Source organism: Alnus glutinosa, chromosome 1 (assembly GCF_958979055.1).
Source record: "Alnus glutinosa chromosome 1, dhAlnGlut1.1, whole genome shotgun sequence".
Classification (NCBI taxonomy): Eukaryota; Viridiplantae; Streptophyta; class Magnoliopsida; order Fagales; family Betulaceae; genus Alnus; species Alnus glutinosa.
In genome coordinates, this window is record NC_084886.1 from 32,395,710 (window position 1) to 32,417,484 (window position 21,775).

Below are 21,775 nucleotides of genomic sequence, written 5' to 3' on the forward strand. Positions count from 1 at the left end.
AAGTGGGAGATTGTTGAGACTGGTGTCTAAAACTTCAATTGCATTGATGATGTTCTTCTATAATTGTATAATACTGAACATTGGACATATATATCATTGTTTTACATGTACATATATTGTGACGACCCATTTTTTTTTTTTTGGTTGAAAACATAAAAATGAGTCATCACAGTGGCATGACAACGTGTCACAAGCCAACTCATAGTACACATTCCTTAACATGTACCTGATATATTAGAGTTACATAATATATGCAGCGGAATACAAAATCTAACCACGGAAGTCAACATCATAATCATAAACTGTCCATTACACAAAAGAGCCAATTAATGTCTATCTGTTTGGGGTTTAACATAATGATTAAATACATACTAAAGGACTGGCTCATAAATACAAGTGTCACAGGCGACACGAGCCGTAAATCCAAACCTATAAAACAGTGGACACCTATGGTCCGACAATTACAATCGTCGCGACGTGCTTCGGTCATAATATCGCAAGTACATTTCTATAACACCATCAACTATGACCGAAGTACCTGAACTCAAAGGAACTTCATCTATACGGTTGTGGTGGTAGCCACATCCGTATAGGTGAAAGTATGAGTTCACCGCCTCAATAAGAAGTGCTGAGGCCTCAGTAGTATAAAACTCACTAAGTATACAACATACACAAACATAAATGCATGCAGGGTTCAACAGCGTTATTCACAAATTATTAAGTTCACACAACAACACATTTCAAGTACAAGTCACGCTGTTCATCACACACTTATATATTATCACAGTTTCTACTAACAATATTTGTAACGCCCCGCTTTTACAAAAAGCGTAAGTGAAATTTTTTGAATTTTCACAAGACATTACTAACTTATCAGAGGTAATTATTGGCAACAGAATAAATGTAATATTGATTGGGAATAGAATGACACCTCAGAGCTACTACTGAAATACCTCAAAATATATAATAAGTCAGTCAGCATAACTATACAAACAGTAATACCAGTCATGCCTCACAGGGTTAGGCAATCATACAAGCCAAATATCTACATATACTGGAGAAATTATAAGTACTGTCTTAAGTTAGGCTAATGAACTACAACAGGGTAGTCCCAAAATATAGGCTATCCAGCCTTACAAAAAACTGAACTAGGAACTGTCTATGTGTCGGGATAGTCCTGATAATCTTCTTCTTCTTCATAGCCTGAACCATTACAAATACCATACAAAGAGAAGAAAACAACATAAACACCAAAGTGAGTCCGCTGTTTCCAATAATAATATGAGTGCTGATTTATTTAATTAATGCAACATAATGCAATGGCCATATAATCACATGTATATACAAAATATAATCTATGATCGCGAATCATAGACATAAAATGAATATAAACGTAATCATAAAGCAATTACAGTTTTAAGTGTAGAGTTTTAGGTATTTCCCTTTTTCCACTACTCTGTTGGCCTTGGCATGGTTAGCGTGTTATTTGAAACCTTGGTTTCCTCACTTAACTTTTAATTATAATCTTTGGGAGCCTTGGCTCCTGGAAACCTTGGTTTCCCTAGTGACCTTGGTACACCAGTTTTTGTATTTATTATTCTTTTCAGGTACCTCCTCATTCACTGAGAACCTTGGAACTCATGTGAAGCCTCGCATACCCACTGTGGATCTTGATCCAACAGCTTGTTATTAGACAGATTATTAGAAATAATAAAATATGCAAAACCACATGCGCAAACAAGTAAATAAAGCAGTAAGCATATATTATAGGAAAAGTCAACCAGCTTCGTCCTCAGTAAGTATAGAGATACTTACTAGTTTTTGCTTCAAAAGTCTTTCTCTATAACTGCATAATTTCAATCATGTAGTAATACTAAATTAGTGAAAAGAGGCTACAAATATGTTTACTATACTTATCCTTAAAGTATTATTTTAACCGTTGTCCTAATACTTCCGTTTTGGTTTTCTTAATCAAGATATTGAATGCCATCTTAGATTATTGAATAATGAAACTAAGACATCTTCTTTTATTAGCCATTCATTCCAACTAGTATGTTGTTATATAACTCCCATTCATACCCATATGAGGCCAAAATAATACTTCTACACACACACAACATTAGCCATATACCCATTTACACTCACTTACTAAGTTTATACTTAATATTCTCATTCATGCAGGGAGTTCCAGCATACAACACACACACACACACCATTCACTTCACACATTCCTTTTTATTAATCAACACACCTATGTTTCAGCAGCTCATCCCCACACAAAATATTAAAGCAAAGCTACTATCTTGCTTGCTTAAAACTTCATGAGTGTAATTCTTTCAAGAGGAGAAACTACCCATGATCCTATGGAACACATACTGAATTTTAGAGAGTAAAAAGGAAGATTTACTTACCAAAATTCGCACCCATCAGATTGGATAAAAGGAAGGGGTATAACTCCAAAACAGAGTGCTTGAAATGAGTTGGAAGTTGCTGATAAGTGCTGAATGTTACACATTCAAGCCCCTTAATTTACATATGTTATGCTCTTAGTTTTGTTATAATTTGATGTTTTGTGTTGTTTTTGTGTTTTCTTATATTTTACAGGTTTTAGAAGAAAAACCGAGCAAATTCCAAGATTATAATGTATAATGAAGTCAGCAAACTCACTTTTGGATAGATTCAAACTCCAAATCAATTTTGAATTTAAGGAAAGAGAAGTTGGCAAAAATTCGTTATCTTTGGAAAGAATCCAGAATGAGCACATCTCAGTAATTTAATCATAACTTTCAGCTCAAGTATCAGATTGCAACAAAATTGGTAGCGTTGGAAAGCCAATAAGAAAGGCAACAAATATGTACGAAATAAGTTTTTCCTAATTCAGACGTTTTCCATGCCAAAATCGCCCCGCAATAAAAGACCGCAAATCTGTACGAATTTTGGAATCCTTTTCCTACTTGGATAGAAATTTCAGAAAAAAGAGAAAACTTGTAATTATTCTTTTTGGACTAGAAAACCTACTTAGAATTGTAATAGGAATTCTAGAGCTTCTAAAGCTTCTCTAATCCCTATAAATAGGCCTCTAGCCTTTGAAGAAAGACACACAAACTTGGAGGAAGAATCAAAGGCTACATCAAGAAGGAGGTTTTTTTTATAGTTTTTATTTTCTTTCTTTTCCTTTATAATTTCTTATGAGGATGATTTCCATCCAAATTATGTGTAACTAATACTTTAGTTAGGGTTCGATTGAAGCCCTAATCATGTCTTTTTAAGTTTTTCAATATGCCTTGCTACAATTTATATATTGATGCTTAACTTGATTAATTCTAGTTTCTTGAATTCCTCGCATGTTTATGTTTAGCTAGCATATTCTTGTGGTATGGATTTGTTATTTATGTCAATTTGGACGACCGAGTCCTGGGCATAATAGAGTAACGGAAGAACCCCGACACAGGTTCTTGGATTAATCAACATAAAGACAATTGGAATAGATACCATATTCCAATCTGAGTGTGTTTACCGATTTCCATAGATTTATGCTTTCTTGAAGAACAACTTAGTAGATACCATGCTAAATCCTTCAAGGAAGAAAAGAGTTAGAGTAGATACCATGCCTAACTCGTTGTTTAGGGAAATCAATAGCTTTAGGAGAAGATACCATTCCCTTGTGGCTGGTAAGCATTAAGCATCATGTTATGATTGTAGTATTGTGCATATTGCGAATCTTATTTGAGTATGATTAGTGGTGGATATCGAAGCTCTACCTTTTCTTCATAGTATTTTTAATTCAATCTTTTATCCTGTCTTATTCAACATATTGCTTTTAGGAATTTCTCTTTAAAGACAATTTATACCAATCCTCGTGGGAATGATCTCGTATTTGCCTGCTATACTATCGTTTTGATCTTGTGCACTTGCGAGTAAAACGTACAAATATTTATCTATTTATTTAGGTAGATATTTGCACAACAAGTTTTTGGCACCGTTGCCGGAGATTGTGTTAGTTGTGTTTTAAAAGTCTTTCCTTTTATTTTCGTATTTTTGTTTCTGTTCATTAAAAAATTAAAAAATTTTTTAAAAAAAAATTTTAAAAATTAAAAATTAAAAATTAAAAAAATTCTCATCCTTTTCTGAGTTCTTTTCTGCAGAATTTCGAATTTGGTATTGTGGACGAGCGCACAAGCCATATACGCTCGAGCACAGTTCTTCCAAACAGCAGTACTGAAGCTGCTATCCACGGTTACAGAATTTTCTGTCTATGCAAGGTCGTCGATCTCAGAATTCAGACGTTATTCCATGGCTTAAATGCGGAAGGAATCAGGTTAATTCTTTTTCCGTTTTCCTTGAAAGATAATGCTAAGTTATGGTTAAACTCTTTGGCTGCAGGGTCTATTCATAATTGGGAGGAGTTGGCCACAAAGTTCTTGAAAAAGTTCTTTCCAGCCCAAAGGACTAGGCAATTGAGGAGGGAGATCCAAACCTTCCAACAAAAAGATGGAGACCTATTCTTTGAGGTGTGGGAGCACTTCAATGAGCTACTTCTAAAATGCCCACATCATAATCTATCTCAAGACGATCAGGTACAAGCTTTTTATGAAGGTTTAAATAATTCTAACAAAAGTCTTGTAGATTCAGCTTGTGGAGGCGTGCTAATGGAGAAAAATAGCGAAGAGGCCATCGAACTCTTTGAGACTCTAAGCAAAAACTCCAAACAGTTTTCATCCCGAGAAAGACAAGGACTCAAAGGAAAGGGCGTCTATGAAGTAAATGTCAATAATGGCGTTCAAACTCAGATGGCTACCATGGAGAGGAAACTGGACATGCTAGTAAAAGCCATGACTACTCATCACATCTCTCCCATTCAACAGATTGCTCAAATTGAGGTATGTGCCATATGTTCTCACTCTGACCACACCACTGAGACTTGCCCCATGTCTTCTTTTACAGATCAAGAGCAAGCAAACTATGTGGGACAGAATAACTATCCTCCAAAGAACAATCCATACTCCAACACTTACAATGCAGGGTGGCGAAACCACCCCAATTTTTCATGGAGTTACAATCAGAATGTGCAGAATCCACAAGGGCAGCAAAGAAATTTCCAGCAAGGAAATAACTATCAAGCTCCACCACAAGTAGTCCAACCAATCCAGAACCAAAGAAGAATGACCTCGACAGTGTTCTATGCCAATTTATAACTTCACAACAGCAAACCAATACTCAGACCAATCAAGCTATTCAAAGGTTGGAAACACAAGTGGGGCAATTGGCCAAAGAGCTGAGCGAGAGAAAGAGGGGTGAATTTCCATCCCAAACACTACCCAATCCAAGAGGTCATGAGCAACTCAAGGCTATATCAACCCTCAGAAGTGGGAAGACCATTGATAACAAGGTGGGAACTGAGGAGACAATACCAGCATCTCCAACTGCAGCCACAACCTCCAAGGTAAGTGAAAAAGAGAAGGTGAGTGCACCACCCTTCCCTCAGAGGTTAGTAAAACCAAAGAAAGAAAAGCAACTCCTAGATATTTTTGAGACTTTGAGAAAAGTTGAAATCAATATTCCTTTACTAGATGCAATTAAGCAAATTCCCTCTTATGCTAAATTTTTAAAGGATTGCTGCACTAATAAAAGGAAGTTTCAGGCTCATGAAAAAGTTGCTTTAACAGAAGAGGTCAGTGCAGTGCTATTGAGAAAGTTGCCACCAAAATTGAAAGATCCAGGTAGTTTCACTATTCCTTGCAGGATTGGTGACCAACTTTTTGATCGTGCATTACTGGATTTGGGAGCAAGTATCAATCTATTGCCATACACTATATATGAGAAATTGGGTCTGGGGGAGCTCCAACCAACCTCAATCACCTTACAATTGGCAGACAGAAGCATTAAAAGGCCGAGAGGTATTTTGGAAGATGTCCTCGTAAAGGTAGATCAATTTATTTTACCTGCTGATTTTATTGTGCTTGATATGGAAGAATCTCCTATGCCATTGCCTTTACCTATTATTTTGGGAAGACCCTTTATGAGAACTGCAGATACAAAAATTTGTGTGAAAAAGGGCATTGTAAGTATGAAAGTAAATGGGGTGAAAATAGAGTTCAAAGTTTTTGATGCATTAAAATTACCCCAGGATCATCTTGATTGTTTTAATGTTTGTGAAGTTCAAATTGTTGTGGAGAAAGCTTTTCAGGTCCATCATATTGATCCATTGGAAGCCACTCTCACTCACAGTTTCAAGATACAAGACATTGAGCCCGATTCTGAGGACTTTTCTATTGACATCATTGAAGCCGTGCAATTCCTTGATGCATCTCCACCACATTCAAGTAAGTATGCACCTCCCTTTGAAATGCTTGAGCCAACTAATACTACTCTTGTTCCATCTATTGTCCAAGCCCCAGTTTTAGAGTTGAAGCAGCTTCCGACCCATTTGAAATATGCCTATCTGGGAGACAATGAGACACTACCAATAATAATTGCTGCAGAGTTAAGTTTCGGGGAAGAGGATAAGCTTTTAAGGGTTCTTAGAGATCATCAAACTGCAATAGGATGGACTATTGCCGACATTAAAGGCATAAGCCCTTCCAAATGCATGCACAAAATTCTCCTTGAGGATGAAGCAAGGCCAACCAGGGACGCACAAAGACGACTTAACCCACACATGAAGCAGGTGGTTAGAGATGAAGTTCTCAAATTGCTAGATGTTGGCATTATCTATCCCATCTCAGATAGCAAATGGGTAAGTCCAGTTCAAGTAGTGCTGAAAAAGAGTGGAATTACAGTGGTGAAGAATGAAGAAGATGAGCTGGTACCTACAAGAATTACCACTGGATGGAGGGTATGTATTGACTATCGAAGGCTAAACAAGGAGACCCGAAAAGATCACTTTCCTCTACCTTTCATTGATCAAATGTTTTAAAGGTTAGCTGGTCACAACTACTATTGTTTCTTGGATGGGTATAGTGGGTACAATCAGATTGCCATAGCTCCGGAGGATCAAGAAAAAACCACATTCACATGTCCTTTTGGCACATTTGCCTACCGGAGGATGCCATTTGGATTATGCAATGCACCCGCTACATTCCAAAGATGCATGATGAGCATTTTTTTCAGACATGGTGGAAAAATTCATTGAGGTATTTATGGATGATTTTAGTGTTTTTGGCTCTAACTTTGATGAATGCCTCCATCATCTACAGATTGTTCTCAAAAGGTGTGAAGACTGCAATTTAGTGCTTAATTGGGAAAAGTGCCATTTCATGGTACAACAAGGCATCGTGCTGGGTCATGGTATTTCTAGCAAAGGTATTGAGGTTGATAAAGCAAAGATTGACATCATCTCTAAACTCCCTCCGCCTATGACAGTAAAGGGTATAAGAAGTTTTCTGGGCATGCCGAATTTTATAGAAGATTCATCAAGGATTTCTCCAAGATTTCTAGACCCCTCTGTGCACTGTTGGCCAAAGATGCAAAGTTTGTATGGACTGACGAGTGCATGGATGCTTTCAATTTATTGAAAAAACTACTTACATCTACACCAATCATGATGGCACCAGATTGGAACCTCCCGTTCGAACTTATGTGTGATGCCAGCGATTTTGCCTTGGGAGCTGTTTTAGGCCAGCGAGTTGATAAGGTACCTCATGCTATTTATTATGCTTTTAGAACCTTAAATGATGCTCAACTAAATTATTCCACCACTGAAAAAGAGCTGTTAGCAGTCATCTTTGCATTGGAAAAGTTTAGATCATATCTGATTGGATCTAAAGTCATCATCTTCACTGATCATGTTGCTCTTAGATACTTGTTTGCAAAGAAGGATGCAAAACCTAGATTGATTCGATGGGTCTTACTACTGCAAGAATTTGATCTAGAAATAAGGGATAAAAAAGGAAGTGAAAATGTGGTTGCAGATCATTTGTCCAGGTTGCTTCATGAAGAAGAAGGGAGTGAGCTCCCCTTAGGCGAACAATTTCCGGACGAGCAATTATTTGCCATCAATGTCCACCCTCCTTGGCATGCAGACATTGTGAACTACATCACTACAAAGGTTTTTCCCCCAAGTATGTCTAGTCAAGCAAGGAAGAGATTAATATCTATATCTAGACAATACCATTGGGATGAACCTTATCTATTCAAATTCTGTCCTGATCAAATCATTCAGAGATGTGTACCCGAGGAAGAGCATACCAACATTTTACAGCATTGCCATCAGCTTGCTTGTGGAGGACACTTCGGAGCAAAGAAGACAGCACTGAAGGTATTACAAGTAGGTTTCTTTTGGCCTACTATATTTAAAGATGCTTTTGGGTTTTGCAGTGCTTGTGATAGATGCCAAAGAACAGGGAACATCTCTTCCCGAAATCAAATGCCATTACAGAATATTCAAGAGGTCGAACTCTTTGACGTATGGGGTATTGATTTCATGGGCCCTTTCCCTAACTCCTGTGGATTTTTATATATTCTAATGGGGGTTGATTATGTGTCTAAATGGGTCGAGGCTGTCCCCTCTAAAACTAATGATCATCGAGTTGTTGTGAAGTTCTTGCAGGATTATATTTTCACTCGATTTGGGACCCCAAGAGCGATCATTAGTGATGGAGGAAGCCATTTTAACAATCACCCTTTTGCTTCTTTTCTAAAGAAGTACGGGATCACACATAAGGTAGGTACTCCATATCATCCCCAGACCAGTGGACAGGTGGAGATTAGCAATAGAGAAATCAAGAGCATCCTAGAGAAGACGGTGAACAATAACAGAAAGGATTGGTCTTTGCGCTTAAATGATGCACTATGGGCTTATCGAACTGCTTACAAGACTCTAATTGGTATGTCACCATATCAGATAGTCTTTGGGAAGGCCTGCCATTTACCTGTGGAGTTGGAGCATCGAGCATACTGGGCCATAAAGCAACTCAATTTCAATATGAAGCAAGCAGGTGAAAAGAGAAAATTGCAACTGGTTGAGCTTGAAGAATTGAGACATGATGCCTATGAAAATGCAAGGATCTACAAGGAACGAACTAAGGCATATCATGACAAGAAACTTGTTCGAAAAGAGTTTCATGTAGGCCAAAAGGTATTGCTATACAATTCCAGATTACGACTTTTTCCAGGTAAGCTTAAATCTCGGTGGTATGGCCCTTACATTGTTACTAAGGTTTTCTCTTATGGAGCACTAGAAGTTCATAACAAAGAAAAAAATCACACTTTCGTGGTGAATGGGCATAGAGTGAAACCTTACTTTGAGACCGACTTTCAGCCTCAAGAAGAAGATCTGGAATTACATCCAATTCTGAACACTGCCTATCCTGCTCTGGAGCGAAATTTAGACTAGGCTCGAGCGCATCTACCTCGATCAGTGATACTAAGGCCACATCATGCACTGACACTGCCATATCCTTTAAACTTTTTGTTTGTTTTGATTTTTGTTTATTCTTTTTGGTTTTCCTTTGTTTGGCTGAAGACGTTAAACTTAGCGCTCATGGGAGGCAACCCATCTTGTCATAATTTTTTTTTTTCCCTTCCTAGTTTTGTTTTTCAGGAAAAGTGTTTCTGCATTCAAGTTTGGGGGTGTGCTACGAGCCATACCTAGTCCAACCAATTTTCTCATCTCCCGGGTATGATCTTTCCATTCTATCTACACATTGAGGACAATGTGTAATTTAAGTTTGGGGGTATAGGACACACACACTTTTAATTTTTTTTTTTTTTTTTTTTTAAAAAAAAGAAAAAAAAAGAAATTGCACGTTCATGTTATTTTTAAGACTTTGGTTGATCTAAAAATTGTGATTTAAATTTCATTGGTGAGCTTAGAATGTTAAACACATAATCATTTGAAATTGATGCTAAAGTCCTACTACATACTTTTGGCATCTAAGGATTCATTTGTTTCAATCTAAACTATCACAAGCACATTAGCATATAATTTTTGAGGTATGATATATGAACCTCATTGTGTATTTTTCAATGTCTTAAGTGAAGCTGGGTGACTTGTTAAATGGATACCTTGGCATATTTATAATAATAATAATAATAATAATAATAATAATAATAAAAACCATTTTTGAAGCTTTCACCGAGTAACTGGACTTCTTGCCTCATTAAGCAGTGAATGTTCACGTCAAAAAGTGAGAAATTCAGATTGGTTAAAGTCATGACTAGTTTAGTTCTGTAGCCTTTTTGACTCGAGGTAGTATGCTCTTAGGGGTGTTTCAACACTTAATGCCTTAAAACCATCTGGTTTGGGAGCATTAGCCTAACACTTGTTACATGGGTCAATTAGAAAGCTTAAGAGAACTAAGCATTGCACAGTCTGAAAAAAATTAAAATAATAATAATAATAAATAAATAATAATAAAAATAAATAAATAAATAAATAAAGCTCTTGCTATTATGCCTTGGTTATTCAATTTGATGGGGATCCCAGTGAATTTTGAGATATTGAATCATTGCACATTGGAATTAATTTGAAGCCTCATGATTATGTGTTAGTTCACCTTACACTGAATTAAACTTATGATGCCTGAGCTTGTCGTTTGTAAGTGGTTAGACTTTGGAATTCTATTTTATATTGAAGAATGAGTTTATCTTTCTAAGCTTGCTAATGAATGAGAATCATAATTTTGGTGACACTTAACTCTTTGGAATAAACATGAATTTTGGCATAATGTTTGTGGGTATCATTCATGGCAAACCCTCACGAGACTTCACTCGTCCACTAGGGAGTCCTAGGGGTTTAAAAGGCTTATTGCATACGCTAAATGCAATCGTGTTTCCCGCGACAGAAGAGGTAGAGTAGTCATTGTTTTAGTTTTCATTTTTTTTCAATTCTGCATTGCTAAGGGACTAGCAACATGTAAGTTTGGGGGTGTGATAAGTGTTGAATGTTACACATTCAAGCCCTTTAATTTACATATGTTATGCTCTTAGTTTTGTTATAATTTGATGTTTTGTGTTGTTTTTGTGTTTTCTTATATTTTACAGGTTTTAGAAGAAAAACCGATCAAATTCCAAGATTATAATGAAGTCAGCAAACTCACTTTTGGATAGATTCAAACTCCAAATCAATTTTGAATTTAAGGAAAGAGAAGTTGGCAAAAATTTGTTATCTTTGGAAAGAATCCAGAATGAGCACGTCTCAGTAATTTAATCATAACTTTCGACTCAAGTATCAGATTGCAACAAAATTGGTAGCGTTGGAAAGCCAATAAGAAAAGAAACAAATATGTCGTTTTTCCTAATTTAGACGTTTTCCATGCCAAAATCGCCCCGCAATAAAAGACTGCAAATCTGTACGAATTTTGGAATCCTTTTCCTACTTGGATAGAAATTTCAGAAAAAGGAGAAGACTTGTAATTATTCTTTTTGGACTAGAAAACCTACTTAGAATTGTAATAGGAATTCTAGAGCTTCTAAAGCTTCTCTAATCCCTATAAATAGGCCTCTAGCCTTTGAAGAAAGACACACAAACTTGGAGGAAGAATCAAAGGCTACATCAAGAAGGAGGTTTTTTTATAGTTTTTATTTTCTTTCTTTTCCTTTATAATTTCTTATGAGGATGATTTCCATCCAAATTATGTGTAACTAATACTTTAATTAGGGCTCAATTGAAGCCCTAATCATGTCTTTTTAAGTTTTTCAATATGCCTTGCTACAATTTATATATTGATGTTTAACTTGATTAATTCTAGTTTCTTGAATTCCTCGCATGTTTATGTTTAGCTAGCATATTCTTGTGGTATGGATTTGTTATTTATGTCAATTTGGATGACCGAGTCCTAGGCATAATAGAGTAACGGAAGAACCCCAACACAGGTTCAACACAGGTTCTTGGATTAATCAACATAAAGACAATTGGAATAGATACCATATTCCAATCTGAGTGTGTTTACCGATTTCCATAGATTTATGCTTTCTTGAAGAACAACTTAGTAGATACCATGCTAAATCCTTCAAGGAAGAAAAGAGTTAGAGTAGATACCATGCCTAACTCGTTGTTTAGGGAAATCAATAGCTTTAGGAGAAGATACCATTCCCTTGTGGCTGGTAAGCATTAAGCATCATGTTATGATTGTAGTATTGTGCATATTGCGAATCTTATTTGAGTATGATTAGCGGTGGATATTGAAGCCCTACCTTTTCTTCATAGTATTTTTAATTCAATCTTTTATCCTGTCTTATTCAACATATCGCTTTTAGGAATTTCTCTTTAAAGACAATTTATACCAATCCTCGTGGGAATGATCTCGTATTTGCCTGCTATACTATCGTTTTGATCTTGTGCACTTGCGAGTAAAACATACAAATATTTATCTATTTATTTAGGTAGATATTTGCACAACAGTTGCTGGTTTTTGAGCTAGAATCAGAGTGAGATTTCAGATGTTGGTTTTCTGGTGTATTGTTGAGAAACAAGAGGAGATTTAAGGCTTTATTTCTAGCTCATAAGTGCTGGTTTTCATAGAAGAGTGAGAGAGATTTTCCATGGAAGATCCAGCATCAAAACAGTGAAGGGAAGGGAGGCTTACGTGAGTGGTATGGGGAGGGCTTTAGCTAGTTTTTTGATGTCCCATGCATGCTATATATAACAACTTCGAATGGCTGAGATCAAGCCAGCACAATTTCTTCCAATGGTCGGATCTTTGACAGCAAGAGGGAGAGATATCCATGCAAGATCATGTAATATCTAATATTAGATTTTTTTTTTTTTCCATATCTAGTGTCATAATTAGATTGTACTACCATATCTAGTTCAATTTCAACCAAACTAAGCTAACTTAGGCCAACTAAATAAGTTTCAATCATTTGGAGCCGTCCATAAGCAATGGGTTCAAAATCAAAGGTAGAAAATCACTTCTCTGCTGTTTACCCGTAAGCTGCGTCGCACTGGATAAAGTCGCTCGATCCAAAATTAGTCGATCGATCGACATCGACCCATAATCGCTCGATCGACCAGAAAGTCGCTCGATCGATTTCAACTTTACTGATCTATTTCTTTACATGCATAAATACATAATTTTATTAGACTATTAGCAATTCTTAAGCCTTGTACTTATGCACATATCTTAATAACTTAAGTAGGGTGTCTTTCCCGGGTATTACAATATTCCACGCATACCATAAGCAATACCCAGAATTTTACCAACTTCACAGCTAGGGGCAATAACTCTGGACTTACGCATAGTACACAAGAATATCAACACGCATCGCCCTTAAAGCCACATACCCGCAGGGCAACAATACACAAGTGCTCGGGCCACGTACCTAGGCTTACCTTTAACATCGCTCGAAAAGCTATATACCCACAAGGCAACAATACACAAGTGCTAGAGCCACATAACCTAGACTTACCTTTAACACCGCCCGTGAAGCCACATACCCACAGGGCAACAATACACAAGTGCTAGAGCCACATACCCTAGACTTACCTTTAACACCGCCTGTAAAGCCACATACCCGCAGGGCAACAATACAAAAGTGCTAGAACCATGTACCCTAGACTTACCTTTAACACTGCCCATAAAGCCACATACCCACAGGGCAAACAACACACAAGTGCTAGAGCTACATACCCTAGGCTTATCTTTAACACCGCCCGTAAAGCCACATACTCGTAGGGCAACAATACACAAGTGCTAGAGCCACGTACCCTAGACTTACCTTTAACACAGCCCGTAAAGCTACATACCCGCAGGGCAAACAACACACAAGTGCTAGAGCCACATACCCTAGGCTTACCTTTAACACCGCCCGTTAAGCCACATACCCGCAAGGCAACAATACACAAGTGCTAGAGCCACATACCCTAGACGTACCTTTAACACCGCTCGTAAAGGCATATACCCGCAGGGCAACAATACACAAGTGCTAGGGCCACATACCCTAGACTTACCTTTAAAACCGCCTGTAAAGCCATATATTCAATTCCCATGATCCACAACTCAATCGTATTACTCTCATTCATCTTCCTTCCGATGCATACCATATTCATAATATAATTTCATATTACTCAATCCCCAACAATTCTAAACATATCAATTTCAATCACATATATATATATATATATATATATATATATATATATCCAACATCATTCATGTTATCCACTCACTTGTAATTTCATGCATATCTTCAATATCAACTCATCAACATATATGTAACACCCTATATTTTAAGATATTGAATAAAACATCTTAAAATATAATTTATGACCTAATAATAAGGCAAAAGAATAAATATGAATATTTATGAAGATAAATATTAATTTATTAAGAAGTGTTTATAGTTTTAGTTTAATAAAAGTTCAAACGAACCTTAAACTTTAGAACGATGGAAATATGGTCAAACGAACTCCGTTTTGGTCGATTCAAAAGCCAGAACGCTCATCTTGGAGTCCTCTATCTACACATAAAATTTCATAAAAATAAGAGTTTTATAGTTTTGCCGAAATTGTCCGTGAACCTACTGCCCCTGGACTGGGCAGCATGCATGTGTAGATTCTGCCACGTCACCCTATTGATTTTGTGATATTTTGTAACCAATTAGTCCTATTTGTAACTTAGTTTCATCTCTTAGTAAAGACAAATGCCAAATCTAGTTAGAATGGAATTTGCTATGATTAGATTAGATATTATTTGATTTTATTTGATTTAAGTAATGATAAAACCCATGTGCCAAAATACACACGAAATGTAAATTCATATGAAATGCAAATGCATGTGGATATTTATCTAAGTAATAATGACACCCATGTGCCTTAGAGGATAAGGCTAACTCCCATCCATTAGATCAAAATGCGTCTACTTGATCCTAGCCATTCATTCTCCTATAAATAAAACTAAAGGTGAAGGATGCAAAAATCCATCAAGCATCACACACACACCCACGGCCAAGAGAGAAGAAAAGTGTGGTTTTGTCTGGTTTTGTGTGGTCCAAGGCTTGGAGTGTGTTCTAGGAAGTCTTTTGGTAAGCGTCCAATCATTAGTTTCATTGATTTTTTGCTTTAGGTTTTCATTTCATTAGTTTAAGCTTGATTATGTTCATTATGTGTTTATGTTCAAAGTTGATCACTTATTTACCAAATAAGTCATTATGATGCCCAAATTCAATTGGGTATTCCATAAATGTGCCGTTATGTTATCAAAAGTTTTGAAAGGTTTTTGAAGCATTAGTTATAAAAGCATCGTTGTTCTGCCAAATTTTATAAAGGGAATTATACATAATTATGTCGTTATGCCGCCCAACATTCTAAAAGTATTTTTAAACATTACTAATACTAATGTTGTTACTAACCTCAATTGGAATTGGTTATGTTATATAAATATATAGCTTTTATGATTAAAAGTGTTGGTAAACGATCCTTATGAAAATAAGTATTTTTAAAATGCAAAAGAGTATTTTGGTCATTATTTATAAATATTGTTATAATGCCCATATAACATATGTGGCATTATAATTAAACTAATTTATACGCCGTTACTATGTCTAGATAATGTTAGAGATTATAGTAAGGTTTAAAGGTTAGAAATGAGAATAATTTTAAAATGTATTGTCAGCGAATTATATTAATTCACTACTGTTTGTATTAAATTATTGTAGTGAATATTTATTTGTAAACACTTTCTGAAGCGGGAAATAACTGTGAGTATTTCTTACTCACTGAGGGTGATGCTGAATTTCCATAATGTTTTGGTTTCTGTTTTATTTAATTGTTTGCGCATGTGGATTTCGCATATTTTCTTTATTTTAATTAATGAATTTAATTATAACAAAGTTGGAAGTGATGTCTGCCTGTGCCAAAAAGATAATAAATTGTTAGAGGAGTGACTTCTCCTTAGAACTCGTTAAACGGGAGTTACGTCTCCTATCATTCGCTAAACGGGAGTTACCTCTCCTATAACACGTTAGACAAGAGTTACGTCTCTTAGATTTTATATAATGGAATTACGTTTCCTTGAATCTATTGTTAGAGTTACGTCTCTATAAAATTGAATGCAAGAAGCTCATTATTTATTTTATAATAAGACTGTGCATATAAAACTGTCATTACTTTATATTATTTCATTGTGTTGCATTTACTTAAACAAATCAGTAATTATATCATTATTGAAAACAATGGACTCATTAGGTATTTTTGTATTATTGTTTCTCTCTGTATTATATATATTAATACAGGTTATGAAGAAGAGGAGTATCAGGATTGTCCAGACCTTTAAGTGATCTTGGTAGCAGTGTCTGAGGCTGGGATTCCTCCCATTTTGTGGACTACTATGTCTAGTCCATTATTAGTATTATATTCGAAAAACAATATTTATATTACTGTTAGTATGTAATAATAATATTATGAGTGCTTTGGTTGTAAATTATCCATGCCATATGTGGCACAATTACTATCTTAATGTGTAATTACTCAATTACACTCTTTCTATAAATATATTGAAGTATTTTTGTTAGAAGCTCTGATGTATTATCATTAAAAAAATATATATTTTGCTGCCAATTTATAACTCTGATGATGTCGTAATGTCACGTGAAAATCAAAATTTTCACTTACGCCTTTTTGTAAAAGGCGGGGCATTACAATATATCCTATTTACAACACAAATTTCATGCATCCTTTAATATCAATTCATCAACATATATCATATTCACAATATAGCTCATAATTACATATACCAAATCATCACAATAGAATTAACATCAAATTAAACTAAATATAGCAGTTCATATATCTAAATTCCTAAGATCCCTTAGTGAGTAGAATACTCACCTTGGCTGCATTGGACCTATGACTCGAATAACCCCATGTTCTAGTTACCTTGAACTCACTGTTGGAGAACAATTGAAGTCTCCACCTTACGTGCCTCATGAAAACCCATGGACGAAAATCTATTTCCCTTCACCATCTTCTCCTTCTTCTCTTTAGCATCTCACTCTCAACTCCGCGTGTCTCTCTCTCTCTCTCGGCAACTCACTATGTGTATGTGCTTGAGAGTGAGAAGGGAGGGAGAGGAGAAAGAAAAGGGAAAAGAAAGGAGATAGGAAGAAGAGGGAGAGTGTGAGTGAGGGAGAAGGAGAAAGGAAGGAAGAAAAAGGGAAATAAAAAAGGGAGAGGGTGTTGTCCACGAGAGGGGGAGAGAAATGGAAAGAAAAGAAAGAGGAAAGAGAATGAGAAAAGGGAAGAACGAGAATGAGTGGGGCATGTGTCATCGTGTAATGACCCACCCCAAACGACACAATATTGTCCGCTTTTGGCTCCCTCAAACCAGACTTCCCAGAAGGTCACCCATCTTGGAATTGCTCTCGCAGAAGCACGCTTAACTGCGGAGTTCTGATAGGTTCATAACCATCACGGATTTAAAACGCGTTGTGTCATAAATGGTGCATTTATACATATAAGCACATCCTCATTCCCAGGCGATGTGGGACGTCACAATCACCCCTCTTTGGACCAAGCGTCCCTGTTGGCGTCCCTCATTGGGCTTGTGCACGCTCCCACCATCTCAGGCTGGGGAATGGCTCTGATACCATTTGTAACGATCCAAGGAAAAACGCTAGCCACATCTGCACTATTACTCCAAAAGGACTAATCAATTTGGAGCTTTCCTAGAATCAATTATAAAACCCAGTTTCACCTAGTAACTAGGTAATGTGGGACTTAGCACCCATGAATATCTTTATAAACTACTCACTCTGTGAACTATTCATCTCTTCCCAATATGGGACCGGGGTGTTACAAAATTCCAAAGGTCAAAGTATTGTGGAGTAACCACCAATCGCCAGAGGAAGCTTTGTGGGAATTGGAAGAGACTATGCGTGACGAATATCCGCATTTGTTTGCCTAGTAACCGAATAAGGAAGTTGAGGTAGATAAGACTAATTTTGAATGTAATAAATTCCGTAGAGTTATCGATATTTTTCTCTCCCCCTTCTTTTTGTAGTTAGTGGAATGGAATATGGCTACTTGTTAACTATTTGATTAACATGTGCAATAACGACCTCAGGGCGTACACCAGACGAACCAAAGCGCACGGTCCTAGTTCCCGACCACGTCAGGCACGGGAACGATTGATTAAGGAGTTGAAGAACATACTAAGTAGGGAGCGCCCTACCTTTGAGGCCATTCAGTATGATCTGCCTACCGACAAGAACGAGATGAAGACTTTGCGTTGGGAAGAGCAAATAAAAATCCTAGGCGATGATGACATTGACGAAGGGAGTACACGTTGCTCTAACTTTAGCTTTGAAGAAGGCCCGGTATGGGTACCAGAAGAAGAGGAAGCTGATTCAGAGGAGGACCCCCTCCTCGAGTACTATTCAGAAGAAGATATGTACGTCTACGTCACACAGGACAAAGTGGACATTGTGGGCGGACCCGAGTTCGACTTGGATACCTCAGGTACTTTTTCGTAGCTACCGTTGTAGTTGACTATCGAATTTCGAGGATGAAATTCTTATAAGGAGGGGAGATTGTAATAACCCCGACCCCTTTTCGAGGGTAGAATAGTCTTTACCACCTATGAGAATGGATAACTAGACGGGAATAATAAACACCTGATTTTACATATGAATTTTTATTTCTTGATATTAAATAACCACTCCTATATTTTATTAAAACGCTTGCTTTTAAATTTAATAAATTTATATCAATTTAAGTTCCACTTTTATATTTTATATTTATATTAAAATATGAGGACCATATTTTATAATTTTAAATATGAAATGTTCAATTTTATTATTATTAAAAAATACATGTTTGTAATACGTAAAAACCCTAGCAGCCAAAGAGTGAAACCCTAACCCTATAAATAATTGTTTTTGCCGTGACTCTCTCCTCTCGTCTCAGAATTGTATTGCAAGCCGTCGCTTTACTGGGTGTGCAAAGGTATGCACAATTCTTTTCTTTTTCGGCTGCCTCTCTAACGTGTGGGAAATAGGAGTGGTCATACTGTGTGATTTCGACTTCTATTGATTTAAACATTATTTATTTTTGTCTCTTTTGTCTCATCCTTTCTTTGACGGTAGCAAGTCCCTGTTCTTGGAAGTTGTTCTCCTTCTCTTTCTCTCTCGTACTGCAGTCGGCTTGTAGTAGTTTTGCTATAGCCGAGAATTTACTTTGTTGTGTAGCCCTGACAAGTGTTGTTCTTTTCTATTCTTTTTTTTCCTTTGCTTTTTTTCAACCATAGCAGGTTTCTAGGCATAAATTGCTTTCAACCTTGATATTATCATTTTGTATCATTTTTTCCTTTTCTTTTTTTTTGGCTACAACTGAGTGTCATTCCCAAAGGGTCCTTTGTTTGAATTTTTTTCTTTTCCTGTACTAGACACATAAGAGTTAATGTTTGTTATGTTCTTTTCTTGGCTAATCCATAGCAAGCCTTGAGTCTGTATCCATAAGAATTATTTTTCCCTTTTTGCCAATACAACCGAATGCCACCGAAAAGAATTGCCATTTGTTTGTTTTGTTTTTATCTTATTTTCTTTCTCTCTGCTGACGCCTACAAGTTGTTATATTTTTCCTCTTCTACTTTAACGGTAGCCGTGACAAGTCTTTCCATGGCCTGCTTCTATTATTTAGTTATCTTAAGTTTGTTTTACAGTGAAACAAAACAGTTTTTAAGTCAATTGTTTTTTTAACACTCTTATAAATTGATTAAAATCCTGGAGCTTTTAATAATTTTTTTTGAACATTTTATATATGTATAGCTCTGAAACACCTGTGTTTTACAAAAATTACAGTTGCTAACACATTTTAATACTTTATTTAATATATGTTGACACGTGTACACAAGACGCAAATGGATTGAAATTGATAAGTTAAATCTATTTAATTATCTCTTGGGAATCCATTCTCAGTAGGTTAGCAAGACGAAGTCTAGTGGTGTCAGTGTGCAGTCTAGCGACTAGCTTAAGGTATTAATTTATTAATTTATTTAAACCTGTACCAGGTGACTACTTAGCAGTCGAGATAGTCCAACGACTTATTGCAATTAGAGATGTAAGGGATCCTCTACCCCTTCTCAAATTGTTTTATGTCATATTACTTTATCCTTTTATTAGCATATTTGAAATTAATTGTTCTTGTTCCGTATTTCAAATTATATTAATGCATGAATGACTGTTTTAAAATAGTTTTGAGATAAAAGTTGTCGGTATAAATGTTATTCTTGAAATCATAGTTTTAAGAGAAGCTTTGGTTATAAAGAATTTTCTAATTATTAGTAAATTGCTTAGTTAGTTCCCAAGACGGGAAATTACAGCTTTTTGAAATTAATGAGAAAAGGAGAGCAAAAACCCACCCCACACGTTACCTCCAGAGTTATCAAAGGAATAAGAATAATTTATAAGAATGAGATTTTTATTTGTAACGACTCACCCCAAACGACACAATATTGTCCGCTTTTGGCTCCCCCAAACCAGACTTCCCAGAAGGTCACCCATCCTGGGATTGCTCTTGTTTCTCAAGAAAACAAGACATGAGTCGAATCCGTGATATGCTTCTTCCACGTTGGTATAAGACACACGTTGAGAATTTCGGGAAAGGTTCGATGGTAGCGCCAATCGGTATGTTGTCGCTCCAGCTTTCTCGAGGATCTCACAAATCTAGGATAAAATGCGCGTAATTCCTTTACTTTGAGAAAATTGTGTTCCAACTTCAAACTTCAATTCTGGTCATCTCACATTAGCATAGCTCTTCCGACGACTCTGAGTCATTGTCAATCCTTGTTCGTTTACTGACATCTTCTCATATATTTTCCGATAGTTTCTAGCTCTAGTAGCTTCCATCCACTTCGTCCCAATATTGCGGTGGCCTACACTTCCCTCAGTATGAGGTTCCATATAGCAACATATCGCCGTTGACCGGTACTTCAATCTCCACGAATCTTGGACTTTGCCTCAAAGACGATCTAACTGCATTTTCTATCGGGTAATACTGTCTAATTATATCTAATTATACGGACTCCAAACACAAAAGATGACCATATTGAACTACAACAAAAGACAAAGAGAATGGAATACCACAACCGCCTAACCGAGTTGTGTGAAGAAATATCAAGAAGAGACAATATAAGGAAAAAGTATACATGATGAAGAGAAGAGATGAGGAGAATTGAAATATTACGAGGGAGAGAGGGAGATGGTACTAGGGGAAATACATGTCTGCAATTACTCTTCCAAGAGCAAGGTTTGTATGCTTGGTGGGAGGTGAAAGAGTCAAGAGAAAAAGAGGATGGCACTAAAGGAAGGCTATCCAAAGCTTTAGTTTCACCTAGTAACTAGGCAATGTGGGACTTAGCACTCATCTATCTTTTATAAACCACTCACTCTATGTGAGTTATTTATCTATTCCCAATATGGGACTGGGGTGTTACAAACTCCTCCCCTTAAACTCCTGACGTCCTCGTTAGGGCTACGTCATGCAGCACTCCAGTACCACATGACCTGATGTTACTAGGTGGCTCTGATACCATTTGTAATGACCCACCCCAAACGACACAATATTGTCCGCTTTTGGCTCCCCCAAACCAGACTTCCCAGAAGTTTACCCATCTTGGGATTGCTCTCGCAGAAGCACGCTTAACTGCAGAGTTCTGATATGTTCATAACCATCACGACTTTAAAACACGTTGTGTCATAAAAGGTGCATTTATACATATAAGCACATCCTCATTCCCAGGCGATGTGGGACGTCACAATATTTGTAACGACCCACCCCAATCGACACAATATTGTCCGCTTTTGGCTCCCTCAAACCAGACTTCCCAGAAGGTCACCC

General features: G+C 36.6%; 1 non-coding gene across 1 annotated transcript; it reads right to left on the reverse strand.

Moving 5' to 3' along the window:
- Positions 1-4,454: 4,454 nt before the first annotated feature.
- LOC133858984 (small nucleolar RNA R71) lies at positions 4,455-4,561 on the reverse strand. Its single transcript, XR_009898654.1, has one exon. It is a non-coding gene; the product is annotated as a small nucleolar RNA R71 (small nucleolar RNA).
- Positions 4,562-21,775: the final 17,214 nt, after the last annotated feature.